At 42.9% G+C, this 23,668-nt stretch overlaps 1 long non-coding RNA gene across 1 annotated transcript; it reads left to right on the forward strand.

Moving 5' to 3' along the window:
* Positions 1-980: 980 nt before the first annotated feature.
* On the forward strand, positions 981-8,304 carry LOC308585887. The gene is made up of 2 exons (XR_014007669.1): positions 981-1,128; positions 8,229-8,304. It is a non-coding gene; the product is annotated as an uncharacterized lncRNA (long non-coding RNA).
* Positions 8,305-23,668: the final 15,364 nt, after the last annotated feature.

Raw genomic sequence — 23,668 nt, forward strand, 5'->3', positions numbered from 1 at the left:
CCACTGCCATCCCAACCTATGAAATCTGCCTGGGTCAAAGTCATCCCAGCATTACCCTGAACATGGTTGGTGTAGGTGCCTTGTTAAAATCCTTCTACTGGATAATTATTCACATGTCAAATCAAAAATCTGTTTCCCTTATCTGATAGGACTCGGTAGTTCTCCTTACAGTACTATAATTACCAGATGTCAGAAGACTGATTTGACTCCTGTTTGGTCATGAGCAAAACTATAATTCTGTAGCCCCTGAGGCCAACTCAGAAATTGAACTGAAGAATGTCGTGTTTACTGGTAAACACTGGAGATAAGAAAACGCTTGGGAAGCAAAATGTTTTGGAAAGAGAAACATGAGGAGCTTTTGTTTCCCTTCCCCAGAAGGCAACATAGTTCAACAGGCTGAAAATGGAATTGAAGAGAATGGAGAGAGAAAAATTAAGTGACTACTTTTGAAGACTTCAAATGCTGCTACAGTGGTACCTCAAGTTAAGTACTTAATTCGTTCCGGAGGTCTGTACTTAACCTGAAACTGTTCTTAACCTGAAGCACCACTTTAGCTAATGGGGCCTCCTGCTGTCGCCATGCCACCGGAGCACGATTTCTGTTCTCATCTTGAAGCAAAGTTCTTAACCTGAAGCACTATTTCTGGGTTAGCGGAGTGTGTAACCTGAAGCGTATGTAACCTGAAGCATATGTAACCTGAGGTACCACTGTACAGTACTTTGCTTATTATAATCCCCTATAGTGCAGCCCAATGAAAACGTGTTATCTATTTTTTGTGTCGTTCAGAGTGATGACTCAAACCTTTGTGTTAAAGTCTTTTGTTTTATCGACTTCCCATCCTGTTTTCCATGGTGTTTTCTTTATTTTTCCCTTTTGCTGCACCCTATCTTCTATCCCTTATAAGGTAAAGGTAAAGGACTCCTGGACGGTTAAGTCCACTCAGAGGCTGAGTGGATTCCGGGGGGCGTGGCCCTGTCCGAAGCCTATGGAGGTGAGGCCCAAACGCATGCCCCCAAGCAGTGACCCCGGGGGAGTTCCTAGCTGATGTGCATCAGCGGGTCTCCCCCTACTGGTGGTTAACCCTTCCCAGACTTCAAGCAAACAGGCTGAAGCCAGATAGTCGGTTAGGTCAGTGGATTTGTAACTGGCTGACTGACCAAACCCAAAGGGTGCTCATCAATGGTTCCTCTTCATCCTGGAGAAGAGTGACTAGTGGGGTGCCACAGGGTTCTGTCTTGGGCCCGGTCTTATTCAACATCTTTATCAACGACTTGGATGATGGACTCAAGGGCATCCTGATCAAATTTGCAGATGACACCAAACTGGGAGGGGTGGCTAACACCCCAGAGGACAGGATCACACTTCAAAATGACCTTGACAGATTAGAGAACTGGGCAAAAACAAACAAGATGAATTTTAACAGGGAGAAATGTAAAGTATTGCACTTGGGCAAAAAAAATGAGAGGCACAAATACAAGATGGGTGACACCTGGCTTGAGAGCAGTACATGTGAAAAGGATCTAGGAGTCTTAGTTGACCACAAACTTGACATGAGCCAACAGTGTGACGCGGCAGCTAAAAAAGCCAATGCAATTCTGGGCTGCATCAATAGGAGTATAGCATCTAGATCAAGGGAAGTAATAGTGCCACTGTATTCTGCTCTGGTCAGACCTCACCTGGAGTACTGTGTCCAGTTCTGGGCACCACAATTCAAGAAGGACACTGACAAACTGGAACGTGTCCAGAGGAGGGCAACCAAAATGGTCAAAGGCCTCGAAACGATGCCTTATGAGGAACGGCTAAGGGAGCTGGGCATGTTTAGCCTGGAGAAGAGGAGGTTAAGGGGTGATATGATAGCCATGTTCAAATATATAAAAGGATGTCACATAGAGGAGGGAGAAAGGTTGTTTTCTGCTGCTCCAGAGAAGCGGACACGGAGCAATGGATCCAAACTACAAGAAAGAAGATTCCACCTAAACATTAGGAAGAACTTCCTGACAGTAAGAGCTGTTCGACAGTGGAATTTGCTGCCAAGGAGTGTGGTGGAGTCTCCTACTTTGGAGGTCTTTAAGCAGAGGCTTGACAACCATATGCCAGGAGTGCTCTGATGGTGTTTCCTGCTTGGCAGGGGGTTGGACTCGATGGCCCTTGTGGTCTCTTCCAACTCTATGATTCGATTCTATTCTATTCTATTCTATTCTATTCTATTCTATTCTATTTTTTTTTTTTTTATAAAATTTTTATTGGTTTTACGAAATTTTTAGAAAACAAACAAACACTTAAGAAAACAAACATACACGTATAATTTCATAACATATTTTCATAAACCTCTTTTCTAAGACTTCCCCATACCCCCCCTTTCTGCATCCCAATGTCCATAATTTTATAGCAACTCCCAATTGTTACTTTCCAACCTTAATCATCTTAGTCATCTCTATATTCTAACCTTATGTCACTGTATCCCTTTGTTCCTAAGAACCAAAACACTCTAACATTCATTAAGTTTATAATAGTCCTTAAGATATCTTTTGAATTTTCTCCATTCTTCTTCCGCTGTCTCTTTTCCTTGATCACGGATTCTGCCTGTCATCTCTGCCAATGTCATATAGTCCATCACTTTCATCTGCCATTCTTCCAGAGTGGGTAGATCTTGTGTCTTCCAATACTTTGCGATGAGTATTCTTGCTGCTGTTGTAGCGTACATGAAAAAAGCTCTGTCCTTCTTTAGCACCAATTGGCCGACAATGCCCAAGAGAAAGGCCTCTGGTTTTTTAGGAAAAGTACATTTAAGTACCTTTTTCATTTCATTATAGATCATTTCCCAGAAAGCCTTAATCTTCGGGCATGTCCACCAAAGGTGGTAGAAGGTACCTTCAGTCTCTTTGCATTTCCAACATTTGTTATCGGGCAAATGATAAATTTTTGCCAGCTTGACTGGGGTCATGTACCACCTGTATACCATTTTCATAATGTTTTCCTTTAAGGCATTACATGCCGTAAATTTGATACCGGTGTTCCATAACCATTCCCAGTCATCTGACATAATGTTATGACCAACATCCTGTGCCCACTTAATCATGGCTGATTTGACTGTTTCCTCCTCTGTATTCCACTTCAGCAACAAGTTATACATTCTAGATAAATTCTTAGTGGTAGGTTCTAACAATTCGGTTTCTAATTTTGATTTTTCCACCTGGAAGCCGACTTTCCTGTCCTGTTTAAAAAATTCCATTATTTGACGGTATTGAAACCAATTTTCCACTTTATGTTTCAATTTCTCCTGGCTTTGTAATTTAAACTTATCTCCATCCTGTTCTAAGATTTCCCAATACTTCGGCCATCCGACCTCCATATTGAGTTTTTTCACAGCATTAGCCTCCACTGGTGACACCCATCTAGGGGTTTTATTTTCCAATAGATCTTTATATCTTATCCAAACATTAAACAATGCTTTTCTAACAATGTGATTTTTGAAGGCACTGTTAACTTTATCATACCAAAGATATGCATGCCAACCAAAAGCGTTATTGAAACCTTCCAGATCCAAGATGTCTGTATTCTCGAGGAGCATCCATTCTTTGAGCCAGCAAAAAGCTGCTGCCTCATAATACAATTTTAGGTCCGGCAGGGCAAAACCCCCTCTTTCTTTAGCATCTGTCAGTATTTTAAATTTAATTCGGGGCTTTTTGCCCTGCCAGACAAATTTCGAAATATCTTTATGCCACCTCTTAAAACATTCCATCTTGTCAATAATCTGCAAGGTCTGAAACAAAAATAGCATTCTAGGCAATACATTCATTTTAATTACTGCAATTCGGCCTAACATTGACAGTTTCAAATTTGACCATATTTCTAAGTCTTTTTTAATTTCTGACCAACATTTCTCATAGTTGTCCTTATACAAATTCTGATTCTTGGATGTTAGATAAACCCCTAGATATTTGACCTTTTTGACCACAGTCAAACCTGTTTCCTCTTGAAATTTCTCCTTTTCCATATCTGTTAGGTTTTTCCCTAAAACTTTGGTTTTTAGCTTGTTCAACTTAAATCCAGCTACCTGGCCAAACTGTTGTATTATTTCTAATACCTTTTTCGTACTAGTGTTTGGCTCTTGCAAAGTCAATACTAAGTCATCTGCGAACGCTCTTAACTTGTAATGTTTAGGTCCGACCTGCACACCTTTAACCTGCTGGTCATTTCTTATCATATTCAGCAAGACCTCCAGAACTGTAATAAAGAGTAATGGGGAAATCGGGCACCCCTGTCGTGTTCCTTTTTCTATCTTAAGCTCCTCAGTCACCACATTATTTACAATCAGTTTGGCCTTTTGTTCAGAGTATATTGCAGCCATACCATTCTCAAAACCCCGACCTACCCCCATCCTATGCAGATTCTTCTTCATAAAACTCCAAGAAATATTGTCAAAGGCTTTCTCCGCGTCCACAAATATCAATACTGCTTTAGTGTTTATATTCACCTCTAGCTTTTCCAGAATGTCTATAACATTCCTTACATTGTCCGCCAGGTGTCTTTTAGGGAGAAAGCCTGCTTGGTCCTTATGAATAATCTCCATCAAAACTCTTTTGAGTCTTTTTGCCAAAATGTCTGCAAAAATTTTGTAATCCACGTTGAGCAATGATATTGGGCGGTAGTTCTTGAGTTGGGTCTTTTCAGTCTCTGACTTTGGTATGAGTGAAATGTATGCCTCTTTCCACGATTCAGGTGCCCTTTTTCCTTCAAGGATCTCATTACAAACTTCTCTTAATGGTTGAATCAACCATTCCTTCAGCGATTTGTAGTATCTAGAAGTCAATCCATCTGGTCCCGGAGATTTGCCCAGTTGCATATTCTGAATGGCAGCCTCTATCTCTTGTTCTGAGATTCTCTGGTTCAAGTCCATCTTACTTTGCTGAGAGATGTTTTGTAATCCATATCTTCCAAGGAATTTGTCTATATCTTCTTCATTTTGCGGGCCTTGAGTATAGAGTTTTTTGAAATAACTTAAAAAGCAATTTCTAATTTCATTGGGTTTAGATATGTTCTTTCCATCCACCTCTAGACTTGTAACTGTATTTAGTTTCTGCCTTTTCTTCAATTGCCATGCCAAAAGTTTACCACATTTATTTGCTGATTCAAAAGTTTTTTGCTTCATTTGCTTTATCTTCCATTCAATCTCTTGGTTCATCAATTCCATATATTGGGTTTGATATAACTTGATCTCTCTTAAAATGTCCTGAGACTTTGGTTTTGTTCTTAATTTCCTCTCTCCTTCCTTTATCATTTCCAAGATCTTCTCTTTTTTCTCATTTTGTTTTTTCCTCTTTATTGAGTTTTGTTGAATCAAAAATCCTCTCATAACCGCTTTACTTGCATCCCAGATCACTCTTTTCTCGACGTCGGTCCTCAAATTTATTTCAAAGTAGTCTTTTAGGGTCTTTTGGGCCTTCGTGAGAATCTCCTTATCTCGAAAGAGGGTGTCATTCATTCTCCATCTAAATTGACCAGTTATTGTGGGTTTCATCTCCATCTTCACGGCGTTATGGTCGGAGCAAGTTTTTGGGCAGATTTCCACTTTCTTAATCTTTGGAGCCAGTCCACTAGTAACCCAGATTTGGTCAATTCTGGTCCAGGTCATCATTGCTTGGGAGAAAAAGGTTCCCTCTCTCTCCAGAGGGTTCCTTGTTCTCCAAATGTCTATCAAGTCCATATTTTCTGTCATTTCGAAAAAAGTCTTAGGGAGTCTCCCTTCTTTAGTGACTGTTAGTCTTTGTGCCTTGTCCATATTAGTGGAGACCACGCCATTCATGTCTCCCATAATTATCATATTGTAATCCAAATAGTCCGTCAAGGTTTCATGAAGTCTCTTAAAGAAGTCAGATTTGCCTTCATTTGGTGCATAAATTCCAACAACTAAGAATTTTTCTCCATGTACTTGTATCTCCACAGCCAGATATCTCCCTTGTTCATCTTTGAATATCATTTTTGGAGCCCATTTCTCCTTCACATATATTACAACTCCTCTCTTCTTAACTTTATCTGATGAAATAAATTCTTGTCCTAGCCTTTTATTTGAAAGTAATCTCCTATGGGCTCTGGTTATGTGAGTTTCTTGTAAGCATATCAAGTCCAATTGTTCTTTATTCAATATATGAAATACTTGTCTTCTCTTCAAAGGCCCATTGAGCCCATTACAATTCCAACTAAGGAATTGCAGAGCCATCTTGTTATTTTCTTAAGACTCCTCCAACAGCTCCAAGTTGTTGCTCTTCTTCTGATGGTAATGATTTTTGTCCAGGCAAGAGATTCAAGATGTCCAATGCTCTCCTCTGTTCTGCAAGTACGTCCACAGTCCCCTTCTGTAAATCCTCCTGGTATCTTGCCAAAAATTTGTCTTTGTCTTGAATTGTCTTTATTTTCACTTTCTTTGCCTTGTAGTCAAATGACAGTCCTTGTGGGAACTCCCACCTAAAGCGAATAGTGTTCTTCTTTAGCAAGAGAACCAAGTCCTTGTAAAAGTTTCTTAAGTCCAAAATGTATTTTGGGATGTCTTTAAAGATCTGTACAGCTGAATTTCCAATTTGCAGGGCCTTTTCGAAGTGTAATCCTAATATTTTGTCTCTTTCCTCCTTGGATCTGAGTGTAATCAAACAGTCTCTCGGTGTCTTTCTATCTTGCTTTTTACCCAATCTGAAGGCAGTCGTGATTTTAAATTCGTCTTCCTCAAGGTCCCAACAATCCACAAACTCCCGTGTCAAGTATTCCACAAGGCTGTCTCTTTCGTTCTCCGGAATCAGTCTTAATTTTAAATTTCTCTCTTTCCTCTGTAACTCCCACAAGGCCAATGTTGCATCATGCTCATAGACCTTCTTGGCAAGGGGCTCTAGCTTCTCCTGTGTCTCTCCGGCAGTGGCTTTGGCCTCCTCGGCAATTTGGCGCGTGGTGGCGTTCTCCTCTACCAATCTATTTATAGATTCTGTATTCTGATTTAATCTTGCTGATATTTCTGTTAATTTTTGTGTGTTCTCTGAAGTCTGTTTTGTCAAAGACTCCAGGGTTTGGTTTATCTTGAGCAAGGCCTCTGTCACAGCTTCCATAGAGACGGCTGCTCCTTTGTCTTGACCTGTTGTTCCTGCTGATCCGGCTGTTGCGCCTGAAATTGAACCTCTTTTCTTTGCCTGTTGCAGCTGCAGCTGTTGTTGTTGCTGTTGTTGCTTGATCTTGGCTCTTGTGACTATCTCTTCTTGTGGGCCACTCATGTCAAGGTCAATTCCCACGGGATTTGTTCTCCCTTGGAAAATTCCACTGTCTTAAGCCGTGCCGAACTTTACTTTATCCTCTAGAGGGAGCAAATCAAAATGGCCATAGAACAAAATTTCCAAGTATCAAAACAAGGAGACAGTCCAAAAAGTAAGAAAAAGGGAAATTAACACAGTCCAAGCCAATGTTACTAAATACTTATAACTTCAAATTGCCACAGTTGCCCAATTTATACTGTTTCTTCTTGTGATATACAATAGTCAGGCAGTGTAGAAACTTTGTATCAAAGTATCACTTCACAGGGAAAAGTCAGTTCAGTGTACTAAGAAGGCAGACCGTTTCGTACAATCAAACAGATGAGACAGCAGATGTTTTTTTTCCCTCCAAATAAGTCATGCAGTTAATGGTCAGATTCGCCTCCCCTCTGCCCTGCTTGCTAGAGGGGAGATCAAAGGTTTAAATGTCCGGTTTAGCTGATCAAAGGACAGATTTAAACGGATGCAGGTTTAAAGTTCCGTTGCTTTCGCTTTCATGCAGTCGGGGGGAGGCAGACTTCCTTTGATTAAATCTCCCCCGTTTTTAGCCCAATTTTTAAAAATAAAAGAGTCCCGGTTATTTTTCAGTTCTTACTCACGGGGAATCAGTCCGAATTTCTTTTCAGGAAGGAATCGGCGCTCTCCGCTTATGGCGACGCGGCTTCACTTCGCAGGCTGGGTAGCGACTCTCAGCACCGCGCTCACTCCCGATGTCGATCCGTAGCCTTTAAAAAGGCTCTTTCACGGTACCGGGGGGCGCAAAGGTGCCCACCGAGTCTCCTTGTTCTCAGGCTTCAGCGCCTGGGATTTTAGGGGTCCCCCGCTTGCCGTAGCGGGTAAGACCCGAACTTGCGAAGCAGTCCTTCTCCGGAGCTCGGAGCTAGGACCGCCATTAAGCGCTGGCACCGACCGGAAGTCTATTCTATTCTATTCTAGGACCAATGCCTAAGCCAATACCGCTCATCACCTGTAACCAATAAAGTTGTGGCCATTTTTAGCCCATTAACCTAAATACTTGCATCATGTGTCATTATTTCCACCGGGGGGAGGTGGGAACCAGCCAAACTGCTTTGCCGCTGTTACACTGCATATGTTTTCTTTCCCCCTTAAACAGTTTATTTTTTGTAAAATACAATTTCTAGCAAATACAGTACAAATACCAACTAAAAGAAGAAAAAAGCCACACAATCTCTTTTTACTTGGGGGGAGGGGGGAAGACGCATGCCTGTCAGGCCCTTCTCTCTGACACAGTAGTAAGTTTTGGTTTTTGCATTTTGCACTTTAATGTAAAACTACCTAATTCACAAGGGACGCGGGTGGCGCTGTGGGTAAAACCTCAGTGCCTAGGACTTGCCGATCGCCTGGTCGGCGGGTCGAATCCCCACGGTGGGGTGAGCTCCCGTCATTCGGTCCCAGCTCCTGCCCACCTAGCAGTTCGAAAGCACCCTTAAGTGCAAGTAGATAAATAGGTACCGCTTTCTAGCGGGAAGGTAAACGGCGTTTCCGTGTGCTGCTCTGGTGCCGGTTCGCCAGAGCAGCTTCGTCACGCTGGCCACGTGACCCGGAAGTGTCTGCTGGCTCCCGGCCTCTAGAGTGAGATGTGCGCACAATCCTAGAGTCTGTCAAGACTGGCCCGTACAGGCAAGGGTACCTTTACCTTTACCTTTACCTAATTCACACATCTCAGAGCAATATACACGGAAAGACAACTATCATTTGAAGTTAACAGTTTTCTAAATTTGCAATGCATTACTCCAATCAGCCAATGTGTACAAAAGTGTGTTGCATTAAGGAACATTCACTTATTTGCAAGCTAAGTTTCTGTGATTTATTCTAGCCTGAGTATTTTCATGGAGAACACTTGTTTAAAGGTGGGTGAGGGCAGATGTAAATCTAAACAAGTTTTAATGTGCTTGGTAGCAATCACCATTGTGGCAATCACCATAGCAATCTCTGCTATGAGAGAGTAAGAGGATCTTGTTTCGAAACCCGTCTCTCCAACAGAAACAACATGTAATTCCATAACCAGGACAGTGAAATTGCCTTGCTGGATCAGATCAAAACCCTTCCCATTGAACATTCTGCTTTCTGCTTCCAGAAAGGGTGAGGAAGATGCTCCTGGAAGTTCATAAGCAGCCCATTGCCTGCTAGCTCCCAATGTATATGGGTATACTGCTACTGTTCATGAAGTTCCATTTAGCCATTATTGCTTATAACCATTGCTAGACCTATGCTCCACTAATCTGTCTTTTGAAAAGTAGTTGCCATTGCCACATTTTCTTATGGAACACGCAGCTTTGAATTCTTTCTTTCTTTCTTTCTTTCTTTCTTTCTTTCTTTCTTTCTTTCTTTCTGTATGGAATTAATTTGGATCTCTTACTGTTAGCAAGCCAAGAAATTGTCCTGCTCTCATTGCACAGACACTTAATGATTTTTTTCCCGTTTTCAACCCTAATCTTAATGAACGAGGCAAGGAATTAGTTGGCTGAGTTGAAGTCTGGATCAGGGTCACCCAAAGGGTAAAATAATCTGAGAATCGTTAAGTCTGTTCACAAGTTTTTGATAAATTGCATTAAAGATAATGGGTGACAGTTTTCGAAGACTATCTCTTGGTGTAAATGCAAAGTAATCCACACCATTTAAAATAGCAGACTCCTCAACAATAATTCAACTCATTTTTGGTAAATCTCTTACTTTTAAAGAAATAAAGTACATTGCCAAGTCTGTTAGCTAATAGCACATCACAGATATATTCATTTTATAATGTACAGTTGAGTGCAGGCATAGACAGTAGCAGGTGCACTCATCCTGGCCCCCATGCTGATCAGGAATCAAAAACCGCAGTGAACAGCTGAGGGGCCTTAGTGACAGAGCACATTCTACAGAAAGTCCTGGGTCTGTTTTATTTCCTTTGTTTCTTGGTATGAAACCCTATTAAAAAGATCTAGCGGAGCGTCCCCAACAGTCAAACACCTTCATTGGCCAAAGGCTTTGCTAAATAGGCCAAGAGCCCAGCTGATCTGCTGCAACTAGGGAGTTGGGTGTGGTGTAGCCGCACCTCTGGAGCCAGTCCGAGGTTCCTGCCAATGTGTTTGCATCATGCCAACCTCCCCACCACCTCACCCCTCCCAATAAGCAACAGTGACTCTCCTGTTGGTACCCAAGTGTAGCGTCCCCTCCCCACCTGGTGAGATGCTTCTGCTGAGCTAGGTGATTCAGTGGTCTGGCTAGGTATAAGGAGCTTCCTGTGTTTCAGAACAGGAGTGACCTTAGTCTACAGCAGGAGTGGAGAAGGAGGAGCTTCACTCTTCTTCAGCCTCTCCTAGAACTTAGTCCAAAATGTTGCCTCACTGTTGAATAATGAGCATGCACACATTAATTCAAAGTATTCCAAAACAGATGACTTCCCTCCTTCTTTGCATCATTCTTATTGTTCTTCTTAAAATGAGTGCATCATGAATTCCAAATAATGGAATCTTTCAGGGGCAATAATAACCATTCACATTAGAAAATTATGTGCATATGTAGAATATATATCAGTTATCACTTGAGCAAACATTGTACATCGCTTGGCTTAGCTGTGGGATATTGCTTAGGATAGAACAAAGATTTTGTATGCATAAGACAATTTGCATTTGTATAAAAGGACTGGGGAAAGAATATGGCCCAGATGGGGATATCAGAGGCCAACTTTTCAGCTGGTATATGTTTGGCTGAGTCCTTATGAAATGTCTGGAGAGGGACCAAGTTCTGCCAGCTGATTCTTTGAGCTGAGCTGCGACTCTGGAGTGTTATAAAGCAGAGCGATTCATATTTCTTTAATCCATCTATTTATTTTTCATAGGATGTTACTAGGCAATAAACTGCGTTGTACCAATGTGAGAAAATTTAAAATGAAGTTTATTTAGCCATCGTCTTCAAATATATAGCTGTGAAGTCAGCAGCTGAGTTGACTTTGTGTGACTTTTTTCAATCCTGTCTTGCTTCTTGTATGAAACCCTTGGAGGCTTCTGCAAGGTCAATTGAAAGGGACTTCCTGATAGGCACTGCCTCGCTTCCAGTGGCAGTGTCTCAGATGGTGGAATATTTCTGTGTATCAAAAACACTGGGGGGAAACCTGCCTCTCTATACAGGAAGAAGAAGAAGGATTCTAGCCTTGCCTCTTCCTCTGATCTCCCTTCCGCCCTCTCTCCCTTTGTAGAGGGAATCCTTTTGTACAGAGGAGCATTCAACTGAGCAAACCCTCACCTGAAATGATGTAACCCAGATACAGAAAACCATCTCAGTGAAAACCAGCCCATACTTAGAAATGCAGAGTGGTAGCCTCAAACTAGAGAAATAAGTGCTCTCTATTTTGTTAAGTAAGGGTGGTGCTGTGATCTAAACCACAGAGCCTAGGGCTTGCCGATCAGAAGGTCAGCGGTTCGAATCCCTGCGATGGGGTGAGCTCCCGTTGCTCAGTCCCTGCTCCTGCCAACCTAACAGTTCGAAAGCACATCAAAGTGCAAGTAGATAAAGAGGTACCGCTCTAGCGGGAAGGTAAACGGCGTTTCCGTGTGCTGCTCCGGTTCGCCAGAAGCAGCTTAGTCAATCTGGCCACATGACCTGGAAGCTGTCTGCGGTCAAACTCCAGCTCCCTTGGCCAGTAAAGCGAGATGAGCACCACAACCCCAGAGTCATCCGCGACCGGACTTAACGGTCAGGGGTCTCCTTATATTTTTTATTTTGTTAAGTAAGTAGCTGCTGTTTCAGTACTAAACTAGTTTTTGTAGCTGGTGGTGATGCATGAAGCTGAACAGACTGATGTTGAATTTAGATAAGGAGTTTTTATGTTCATGGCAGATGAAATGCTCTCTGAGAGACGATTCACCTGGGCTTATCAGGGTATTGACTTACCAGAACCGGTTCATGGAGGTGATCTGGGGGCCAGTACTTTGTCTAGAAGAACAATTAGTGGTTATGACTAACAGCATTTATGAGTGACTTTCTTATGTAGGCTGTGTGCACTCTTAAAGATGAAGAATCTTACCATCCTCATCCATATCACTGGATTGACCTGTGCAGTGCTTTCTAAGTGTGACTACCCTGAAGAAAACTCACAAGCTTTAGCTGATGCTAAACTACGGTATGCTCCTTGTCTTCTGGAGTACAGTGGTACCTCGGGTTACATACACTTCAGGTTACATACACTTCACGTTACAGACTCCACTAACCCAGAAATAGTGCTTCAGGTTAAGAACTTTGCTTTGGGATGAGAACAGAAATCGTGCTCTGGTAGCGCGGCGGCAGCAGGAGGCCCCATTAGCTAAAGTGGTGCTTCAGGTTAAGAACAGTTTCAGGTTAAGAACAGACCTTGGGAACGAATTAAGTACTTAACCCGAGGTACCACTGTATGTGGAGAACAGAAACAAAATCTTACAGTGTTTCTGCAGACTACCAGTTACCTTTGGGGCACATTTGAGCAAGACTTTCTCAGTGGTGGCCCTTTCCAGAAGAAGGCTCATTGATGGCTTCCAGAATAGGCTGTAAAACCTATTTGCGTGTCGAGGTCCCCAAGCCACCCCCCAAATAACTCACAACGCACACTTAATTTTTGTTTAAGGTTTTTCGCATAATTTTGGTCACAACTTTATTTAAATACAAAACCGTGAGTGGTTGTTTAGGCATTGGTTAAGACTATCTGTCCCCCCGCCTGGGGACAGAACTGACTTCCGGGCACCACCGAAAGACAGTGCGGGGGAAAGCAAGTCGGGGAGAAATGGAGCTGAGTCACAGACCCTCAATTCTCATCCGCATGCTCCCCGAAGGCTTGCCTGCCCTAGTCCCATTCCAGGGATTGGACGAAAAGATGGCAAGCCCCAGGAGTCCTTTAACGGAATTCCCTTTCCGCAGCAACCATGGAGGGGCAGGCCCAGCCTATCCTAACCCCTCCTCCACCAATTTATAACCAATGCCTAACCGCAACCTTACAAGTTGTGACGATTTGCTACGCAGTAGGCAAAAACCAAATGGCCCAGCCAATCAGCCAGATGGACAAAATTCCTACCAGGCCCCTGCCCCAATGGCAGACGACCCCATGACAGGCATAGCAAGGTCAATGCACGCAGCAAAGAGAAAGCTCCAGGCTGCGTGCAGAGTACTTAAACATTTTACCCCTCCCACCAAAATTGCAACATAACTTTTACCCCAGCAACCCAGTGAACCAATCACTGCCCCAGGCCATCTTTAGAGACCCTGCCTGGTAACAGAGGGGTGGCTCGGCAGACCCCGCCGCAACACGTGCTCTCCATGAAGAAGAACACGCTTTATGCCGGAGAGCACTAGGAAATTAGGACTGCAGCCTCAGTCATTTATACACTGTTGCAAGAAATCATTTATAGCCCTCTCCCCCCCCCATTTCTTCCAGAATATAAATGGGTAAACTAGCCTTAGATTTGAAACTCTACAGTAAACCAAACAATCATGCCAGCTTTGAAAAGGAAAGAAAGAAGTCCACCTGAATGCAGCGGCTTCTCCCTCAATTCAGCTGCCAGGCTGGTGAGATTCTCTACATGAAATTCTGTACGTCTTGTCCTTTGCCTCAGGAAGCAAAATGTATTGGATTGACCCAGGGGATAGGGAGGAATCTCTTTGTACGTATGTCATTCAATTCAATGCATGCTGTTTATTGAGAAGTAAGTCTTACTTTAGGGACGTGGGTGGCGCTGTGGGTTAAACCACAGAGCCTAGGACTTGCCGATCAGAAGGTCGGCGGTTCGAATCCCCGTGACGGGGTGAGCTCCCGTTGTTCAGTCCCTGCTCCTGCCAACCTAGCAGTTCAAAAGCACGTCAAAAGTGCAAGTAGATAAATAGGTACCGCTCTGGCAGTAAGGTACAGTAAACAGCGTTTCCGTGTGCTGCTCTGGTTCGCCAGAAACGGCTTAGTCATGCTGGCCACATGACCCGGAAGCTGTACGCTGGCTCCCTCGGTCAATAAATTGAGATGAGCGCCGCAACCCCAGAGTCGGTCACAACTGGACCTAATGGTCAGGGGTCCCCTTTACCTTTACCTTTAAGTCTTACTTTACTCAGTTGTTGTTGTTGTTGTTGTTGTTGTTGTTGTTGTTGTTGTTGTACATAAGAAGAGTTCTGCTGGGTTCTGCTGCTCTTACCATAGTGGCTGAGCACATGGATGTGGACTTGAATGCAGCAAAACTCTCCCTACTTGTTATTAACAAGAGGCACACTGCCTCCGCATGCAATTACTCTCTCTCTTTGTGTGTGTGCAAAGTACAGCACAACGCCTTAAAACAAACAGCAGGTAAAATAATATAAGATCTCCAAAAATTGGAGGGCCAGGGCGAAGGAAAGTCTTCTCATGCTAGAGGATTAGCGTGCGCCCCGGGCTTGCAGCCTTAGACTGAACCTTTTATTGCCTGTGTCCACCGCAAATTCTGGAAATATGTTGACTTCGATTTCTCCAGAAACCATCTAAATGCACGCCAAGCTTCCTCCCACTTCGTAGGGTGTTTTGGGGGGTTTGCTTGCTCCGAGAGCTAGAATTTAAAAAGCCATCAAGGAAGCAGGGACCATGTAATTTACAATCAGAATGTAAAACTGGTTTCACAAACTACAGAGATAGTCTTGCCTCTGTGGCTTGAAATGAGAGAACCACAAGTTTTGATAGCTTGCACCTGCAACATAAATTTGCTGGATTTTTCCAAACCTGAAATGCTTAGTTATATGTGCCCAAGTGGGGAGAACCCTCAAGATTCATTTATGTTGGACGGAGGCTCCAAAGTCAGATTGCCAGAAGAAACAGATTCTAGTGTTTTAAACAGCCAGCAACTTTTCAAAACAAAACAAAACATGCTGATGAATAGCAAAACTGGTCCAAGTATATAAGACAGGACCACCAGAAAGGGCTTTGTGGACCAAATGATGTACATGATATGAAGACAAAAGGGCAGGGGAAGGGATGAGTCGTGGACAGTGAACACTCATGCCCTGAATGAATTAGAAGCCTTATACAACATTTGTAGCTAAATGGGCAACCGTATGTAACCCAGGGCTTTATATATGCTTCTCCTTCCAAGCCAACACCCAGATTACCATTCCAACATGCACAGACTTTTTGTAAAAATTGAAATGCCACCAGTCAGCTGTTCAGGAGGATAAGCCAAGAGCTAGATTTATGAACACACACACACACATTTCTATTTACACTAAACAGCCAGTTGGCTGGATTTCAGCTTTTAAAAATAGGTCTAAATGTGGCTGCTCCACACACACTCGGTTATATCTGAATCAATCTCATCACCCTCAAGCACAATATCCTTTGTTTTAAATCAAACAAGCCACCATTTTCAAGTGAGGCTATCCCTCATAACCTTCTAAACAGCTGAGCTGTAAATCCACAATTCTGTCAACCATCTTTGGCAAGGAGAAGTTCTTTTATTGTCTGAGGGTTGCCAAAACTCAGGGAAATCAATATGCCTCCACTTAAATAAGTGACATTATGCTGTTTCTGATGTGAAATCAAAGAGAATCTGGCACCCAGCTCCAGTTAACAGAGCTATGCGTTCACTAAGAAAGAAAGAAATACACAGTGTTGTGTTCAGACATATTTCTCAGCTGAGACCATTATTCTGCCACTGGAATGCCCCCCCCCAAAAAAAAGAAACACAAAATATGAAATTTGTGAAAAGTGACATCATTTAATAGGCTTGGGTGGGAGTACATATACAGACCACATGTAAGCAAAGATCAGCAGCACCTACACAGATGGCCAACCAATTATTTCTAGACAGGGAGCGCCTATATTGTTAGAATTGTATGGTCCTATTTACTAAGTATGTATGCCAAATGCACATATCCATTAAGTGTTAAAAAATGTAAAGAGGAGCGTGGAAACTCTTCAGCCATTCTTGAAAACATTGTTGAAGATATTATAAGGCATAAAAGCAACCACAACCAAAAATGCCGTTCTTTTCCCCCTCTCTCTTGAATTTCATCTTGAAGAGATTCAAAAGCAGGCCTGTAAACCCTCACTGAGAATCTTGCCCACTCCTACAAATGAAACCCAAGATGGCATCCTGACCACAACATCCTTTTCGTTTGGTACCTAGAGTTGACATCAAACTGAATGGAGTGGTTTGTGCTGGGGTTAAGCAAACATCTGGGGATTTGGAAAGGAGCTGAAAATGTCTTGATACAGCAAATGGAATTCATCACCCGCCCCTGTCTCTTATGGGGCAAAATGAGCTCTCTTCTGGAGCACCAGCCAGGAGGGTAGGTTAGACATTTTCACCTCAACGGTGTTCCAGGCCTAGTTCTTACTGAGGTGCCCTTCCTGTGTCTGGGCTGTACCAGTAGGAGCTTACCTTATTAGAATGCTCTTTCATACAGAAAAACCCTGTAATATAAAGCAAGCATGTCAAAAACTATGCTAGAAACCTTTCCTGACTTGTCAGCTTTCTACCTGCAGAGTATTTTTTTTTACAGAGTAATATTCAATGAGGTAAACCCCCAGTGTCATCAACTGCAACCTGAAGCTATAAAATTTTGACAAAAGTTTACCTTCTCAGTGAGAGTTTCATCCAGTGCTTTTTTTCTAAAAAAAATGTTTAGGGGTACTCTTATTTTCCTACTCACCATAGTGAGTAAATTCCACTAAACTAGTCTCACAATTAATGTGAATGTTCCAAGCTTTACTGGAGAACTTTCAGAAAACATTGAGATCATACCAAGTGCACTCCAAAATGTTTGGAAAGACAAGGCCAGGAGGACTTTCCTTGGCCAGTTTCCTCCCTGTAATGTTCCATATCTTCACCCCCCCCCCACCCCCAATTCCCAAACTCACAGCCATATAGAAGAAAAGAAAGCATGGCATTTGGAGACATATAAGTCAATGGTGGCAAAATCTGCCCACTCAGCCTAAGTAGCCAGTGTGGTGCTTTCTAGGTGTGGTTGGACTTCCATCATTTCTGACCATTGGCCATGTTGTCCAGGGGTGATAGGAATTGGGGTCCAACAAAACCAGTATCCCTGCTGTAAGTGGTATTGCAATCTACCAACCCTCCCACCAGAAAGAACCTGATCAACATAATGAAAGGTGCTTTGCCACTATTTCATAATGTTTCAGAACAGTTATCTGAAAAGAAAAATACTGAATTTTGGCCACACTTGCAATTGACTGACACTGAATGCAGGTGGGCAGTTTAACATAAATGCAGATGGTTCCAATGAAACTAAGCGTAATAAATTATGCATTTTAAAACTTTATCCCAAAAGTCTGAAAGGCAGCCAAGCATTAGCCACATTCTAGACATGTTGTTGAAGGAAACTGTATTAAAGCGAGTGCCCAGCAAAAAACTGCTTGTACTGGAAAAAGCAATAAACAACATGAATTAGAACTGTAGTTTGTGTATCTTGAATTGAGAATGTTTGCTTTCGGATTAGGGTATAAACTTTCATTAATATTAAAACATCTGACCAATAGTCAAAATGAGTGCATTGTGGTGAGGCTTGTTTTGTGTATAGAAACTCAAGTTTCTGTAGCAACTTGCATTGCAAAATTCTTTCCAAAGACAAAATACGGGTGAAACCTAAGAATTTAAAAATCCAGTCCAGTGGAAGTCCCAACTAATACTGCAGTCCTGAACCTAATGGGCGTAAGCTCCATTGAACTCAATGGGGCTTTCTTTGGGGTACACAATTGTACTGTAAGTGTTGTCACATTATGTGTTTTTAACAAGGCAGTCGGTTGTGTGCAATATGGATTGATTTGCCTTTTAAAACCTTTTGTCAAGTCCCCCCAAGCAGTATACAGAAGTAAAAAGATCCATACAACTTTCAAATAAAACAGTGCTAGTAAAAATGAAAAAAAATGTGTAAGAACAACGCCAGGAATTAAGCCCGTATGAATTGCTGTGGCCAAGGAGGAAATTGTCTAAGTTAACTTGACTGAAAGCCATGATGACCATATGGAATGAGGGCAGGGAATCAGGAAGCATCATGACATCACATCACAAATGTTACCAGGAGACATGGAGGAAAGATGTTGGCTACACAGACCGCACCTTTCATAGAATCATAGAATCATAGAGTTGGAAGAGACCACAAGGGCCATCGAGTCCAACCCCCTGCCAAGCAGGAAACACCATCAGAGCACTCCTGACATATGGTTGTCAAGCCTCTGCTTAAAGACCTCCAAAGCAGGAGACTCCACCACACTCCTTGGCAGCAAATTCCACTGTCGAACAGCTCTTACTGTCAGGAAGTTCTTCCTAATGTTTAGGTGGAATCTTCTTTCTTGTAGTTTGGATCCATTGCTCCGTGTCCGCTTCTCTGGAGCAGCAGAAAACAACCTTTCTCCCTCCTCTATGTGACATCCTTTTATATATTTGAACATGGCTATCATATCACCCCTTAACCTCCTCCTTTCTTGCAATCTGATGCTGATTTCCATTGCTTTGCTGGATTCTGCCTATGAAAGAAATTCCAGATTTGTACCTAAGAGATGACTAAACCAGACATCCTACTCTTTACTTAGTCTGAGGCATAGTGGCCACTCCTTTGTGGCTGAATCTCAGATCTAATTTGGGTAAACACAGAGGCTGGAGGAATCACATGGGATGTTCCAATACCAAAGGGGTCAGGAACATTTAACCTTCCAAATGTTGCCAGCTACAACTACCATCATCTGCTTGCCAGGGTAGATAGAAGCTGTGGTTCAGCAACATCTGAAAGGCGAAGGATTCCTCACACCTGCAATAGTAGCACTACAGATAGCAGAGAATCCACTGGAAACAGATTTCTTTCCAGGAAAAGCTGTTCGACAGTAGAACTATCTCCCTTGGGAGGTTGTGGACTCTCCTTCCTTGGAGGTGTTTAAGCAGAGGTTGGATGGCCATCTGTCATGGATGTTTCAGCTGGGATTCCTGCATTTCAGGGCGTTGGTCTAGAGACCTTGGAGTCCCTTCCAACCCTAAAATTCTATGATTTTATGAAAGGGAACACACAGGGGTGGTAACTGATTTGGAAATACAGTACCTGTGGATGGCTGAGATATGTGTGCCTATTGTGCACTTCAGTTTAAAAAGCATAAATATATATATATTGGCAGAAGACAAATCAAAAGAAAGAACTGTGCAAATTAAACCAATCCTAGGGGAATGGAGAATACCAGGTGAAGGTGTCAAGGAATGCCAGGAGGGACTGAGTAACCCACTTCGTCTTGGTAACTTGCCAGTGAATCTTTTGTATGGCTCTAGGTTATACTCACACAGAAAAGATGAAATTCTATTTATATATTAAAAAGGGAGCTTTGTTTTGGACACACAATGCTGCAAGGCACTTTTTTAAAAAAATCACCAGCAAAGATTAGCTGACTCTGCTATTTTAAGGAAGTTCGTTATTCTGAACCTCATCCTTAGACCAATAAACCATCCCTGTCAGTTTCTATTTTTAAACTAACATTTTTGAATGCCCAGTGTGCTCTCAAAGCATAATGGGGAAAGAACTGTAGGCAAAGCGGTAAAATTGTTGAATATAGGAATGCAGATTAAACAGTGAAGTATAAAAATGGCTATAAATTCATATGATCACTAAACAACACAACATTATTTATTTTATTTATTTGATAAATTCATTTTCACATCTAAAGAGTTCACAAGGCACTTGACACCCATATTTTTTGCAATTGTTAAAATGATTACATACAAATGCTAAAATTATTCTTAAATGTGGTACAGCATACTTTTATAAACAAAATCACACATTTATTTAATGTTCATATACACAGGATTGTGGTTTGGTTCTAGCCTGAAATGAACCGTTCCAGGGGGAAACTTCTATGTTACCTATTCTTGCAAATTAGTGTTCATTTTTTATATATAAAAAAGATGTGGAGAATATGAAAAGTTGCAAAGAACATCAAGAACACTGGTCTAAACTGTTAGGGCACGTGGCTTACTATAGCAGATATTTCCCTTGAAAAGGGACCAAGTTATAAGGACCTTAATCAGGGTAGGAGGTTATGCACACTAAACAAATAATAGTAACAGAGAAATAAATAATCAATAAGAGGTGAACTAGTCATTTGAAAGCCACAAAGAGCTTTTCACCAACTTCCCCTGTTGCTTAGTTGTTTATTTGGCCTTGCCTCAGCCACATCTTTTTATTATTAAAAATGTTACATCCAGGATTACAAAGGACATTCATGGCAAAAGAAAACAGACCTGAAGTTTCTGCACTGGATCAGAATAAATTACTGTCAAGAATATCACATGTATCACCACCTACTGCAGCTGAGCATCAGATGCCACAGGATGCCCAGTGGAGAGGCACAAATACAAGATGGGGGCACCTGGCTTGAGAGCAGTACATGTGAAAAGGATCTAGGAGTCTTGGTTGACCACAAACTTGACATGAGCCAACAGTGTGACGCGGCAGCTAAAAAAGCCAATGCAATTCTGGGCTGCATCAATAGGAGTATAGCATCTAGATCAAGGGAAGTAATAGTGCCACTGTATTCTGCTCTGGTCAGACCTCACCTGGAGTACTGTGTCCAGTACTGGGCACCACAGTTCAAGAAGGACACTGACAAACTGGAACGTGTCCAGAGGAGGGCAACCAAAATGGTCAAAGGCCTGGAAACGATGCCTTATAAGGAACGGCTAAGGGAGCTGGGCATGTTTAGCCTGGAGAAGAGGAGGTTAAGGGGTGATATGATAGCCATGTTCAAATATATAAAAGGATGTCACATCGAGGAGGGAGAAAGGTTGTTTTCTGCTGCTCCAGAGAAGCGGACACGGAGCAATGGATCCAAACTACAAGAAAGAAGATTCCACCTAAACATTAGGAAGAACTTCCTGACAGTAAGAGCTGTTCGACAGTGGAATTTGCTGCCAAGGAGTGTGGTGGAGTCTCCTGCTTTGGAGGTCTTTAAGCAGAGGCTTGACAACCATATGTCAGGAGTGCTCTGATGGTGTTTCCTGCTTGGCAGGGGGTTGGACTCGATGGCCCTGGTGGTCTCTTCCAACTCTATGATTCTATGATTCTATGATCTTCTTACCAGAGCCGTCTTTCCCATTGGTCTTAGTGGTTCATTACGCCAGGGCGCCAGCCTCTCAGGGGTGCCCTAGTGAGTGGGGAAGCTGCACGGCTTTGCCAGCTGTCTTCCCTTTCCCTGCACGCCCGCCAGCTGTGCCCCGCCAACTATACGGCTAGCGGGTGTGCAGCTTCCTTCCCAAGCCTCCACAGGAGGAGAGCAATCCCTGCAGAGTCACGCAGCTTCCCTCCCAAGCCTCTGTATCTGCTAAAGACAGCCCTGCTCCCGGTCGTTGTCCTCCTCCTGTTTCCTGGTGAAAGGCGGCGCCCAGCCTTCCTGGGCTGCCTTCTCGGGTGCCCCAATGCTGGAGAGCATGTCCACCAGCATGTTTTCCTGCTTGATCACTGCCACCACACCGGGATCAGGGTGGTGGGGGAGGCAGAGGACATTTTCCACCCCCCCCTCCCTTGTTTTGGAGTTGCTGGGGTGCTGGCTCTTTGCACCAGGGCACCGGATATGCTTAAGACGGCCCTGGTTCTTACTTCTGGTTATATTTCCTCCAACTGGGAGGAACTATCAATACATTATATGCACCCATGTGCAACTGCAGTGGAATGTCATGATCAGCGATGATTTAAAATACCACATTAAACCGGGCAGAACATTTTGTCCAGGCTGAATAGAAAAGCAGAAACTGCAAACACAACAAATTTGCCTTTTCAGCTTGGCACTAGCGCCTGATCCTCAGTAACTTCCCAATGGCATTTCTAATTTTTTAGGGAGGAGGCACGTAGCTCATTCTTCACAATTTACTAAGGGTATTATTAGCTCTTATAAGCTCCTATGCATCACTGGAAATATCTGACAAGTAGCCACCAGAGGGCATCTTTTTTCTTGGATTCCTGCCTGCAACAAATGGCTAGTTATAAGAATACTAAAAAAAACCCTATTATTTTATTTTGTTTTAATGAATTTTACTTACTGAACTACCAAGGAATAGCTGTTGTCCAGGTTTTGGTGATATCGTATCATTTGATATCAGAAATGTGAATAAAAATTCATAGCAGAGAATGTTCTGCAGATATCTATCTATCTATCATCTATCTATCTATCTATCTATCTATCTATCTATCTATCTATCTATCTATCTATATGCCAAGGGAATTCTTCCTTCAGACTTCCAGAAACTATTGCCAACAGGAGTTAAAACTGCAGCAAAAATGGATTGATGAAGGCCACTGGAGGAGTTGTATTCTGTAGCCCTGTTTCCTCAATGCTGGTTTTAACAGACACCAAAAAAGTGGCTGCAAATTTATATTGTAGCAAGTTCTAGCCAAGTGTCCCTTGGTTTGATACAATCAGTTCAACAGGCACAATGTATTTCTCTTTAACCTCACATTTCTCTCTCACCTCACTCGCATTTCTCTCATAGTCATGACATTCTAGTTTTAAGGGTGTTCTTATTGTGAAGCTCAGTTCATCTGGAACTCTGCACATGCCCTGGAACCATGTGCCCACACTTGCTTTGCACTGGGCAATGAGCATAGTGCCATTGCCAAGGAATCGAAGAAAGCCAGAGTGGTTCCTGCCAAATTTCATGCCACAGCGGCTGTCAAGTGTGGGATAAACTATAACAGCAGTGCAAACCTAATCAGTGCCCAGAACCTTTGCCATATCTAATGCAAGTGGGCATCTTTCTTTAGCTATTAATTACCTCCCGGAAAGTAATCAAAACCATCCTCCAGCAAGCATCTTCTGCTCGTATTGGATTAGCTTTAAAGTTACATTTTCTGAGAAATGCCCCTACCTAACTGCCCCCACAGGGATGCGGGTGGCGCGGAGCCTAGGGCTTGCTGATCAGAAGGTCGGCGGTTCGAATCCCCATGATGGGGTGAGCTCCCGTTGCTAAGTCCCTGCTTCTGCCAACCTAGCAGTTCAAAAGCACGACAAAGTGCAAGTAGATAAATAGGTACCACTCTGGCGGGAAGGTCAACGGCGTTTCTGTGTGCTGCTCTGGTTTTCCCAGAAGCGGCTTAGTCATGCTGGCCACATGACCCGGAAGCTGTACGCCGGCTCCCTCAGCCAGTAAAGCAAGATGAGCGCTGCAACCCCAGAGTCATCCGCAACTGGACCTAATGGTCAGGGGTCCCTTTTAACTTTCCCCACACTTGTGGGGACACCTGTGTTGGCTGCCCGTGGTTTCTGATTGGCCAGAGATCCTTTGTGGCATTCCAGCAATTTTAGCAGGAAATTGTACTGTAAGGCCCGCCGACATCTAAGTCACCATTACCTTTTGCCCTTTAATGCCCCTTCTGTTCATTATTGGTCTTGGAGCTAATGCCTT

The sequence above is a fragment of the Podarcis bocagei genome (genome assembly GCF_964188305.1).
Source record: "Podarcis bocagei genome assembly, chromosome: 4".
In the NCBI taxonomy this organism is placed as follows: Eukaryota; Metazoa; Chordata; class Lepidosauria; order Squamata; family Lacertidae; genus Podarcis; species Podarcis bocagei.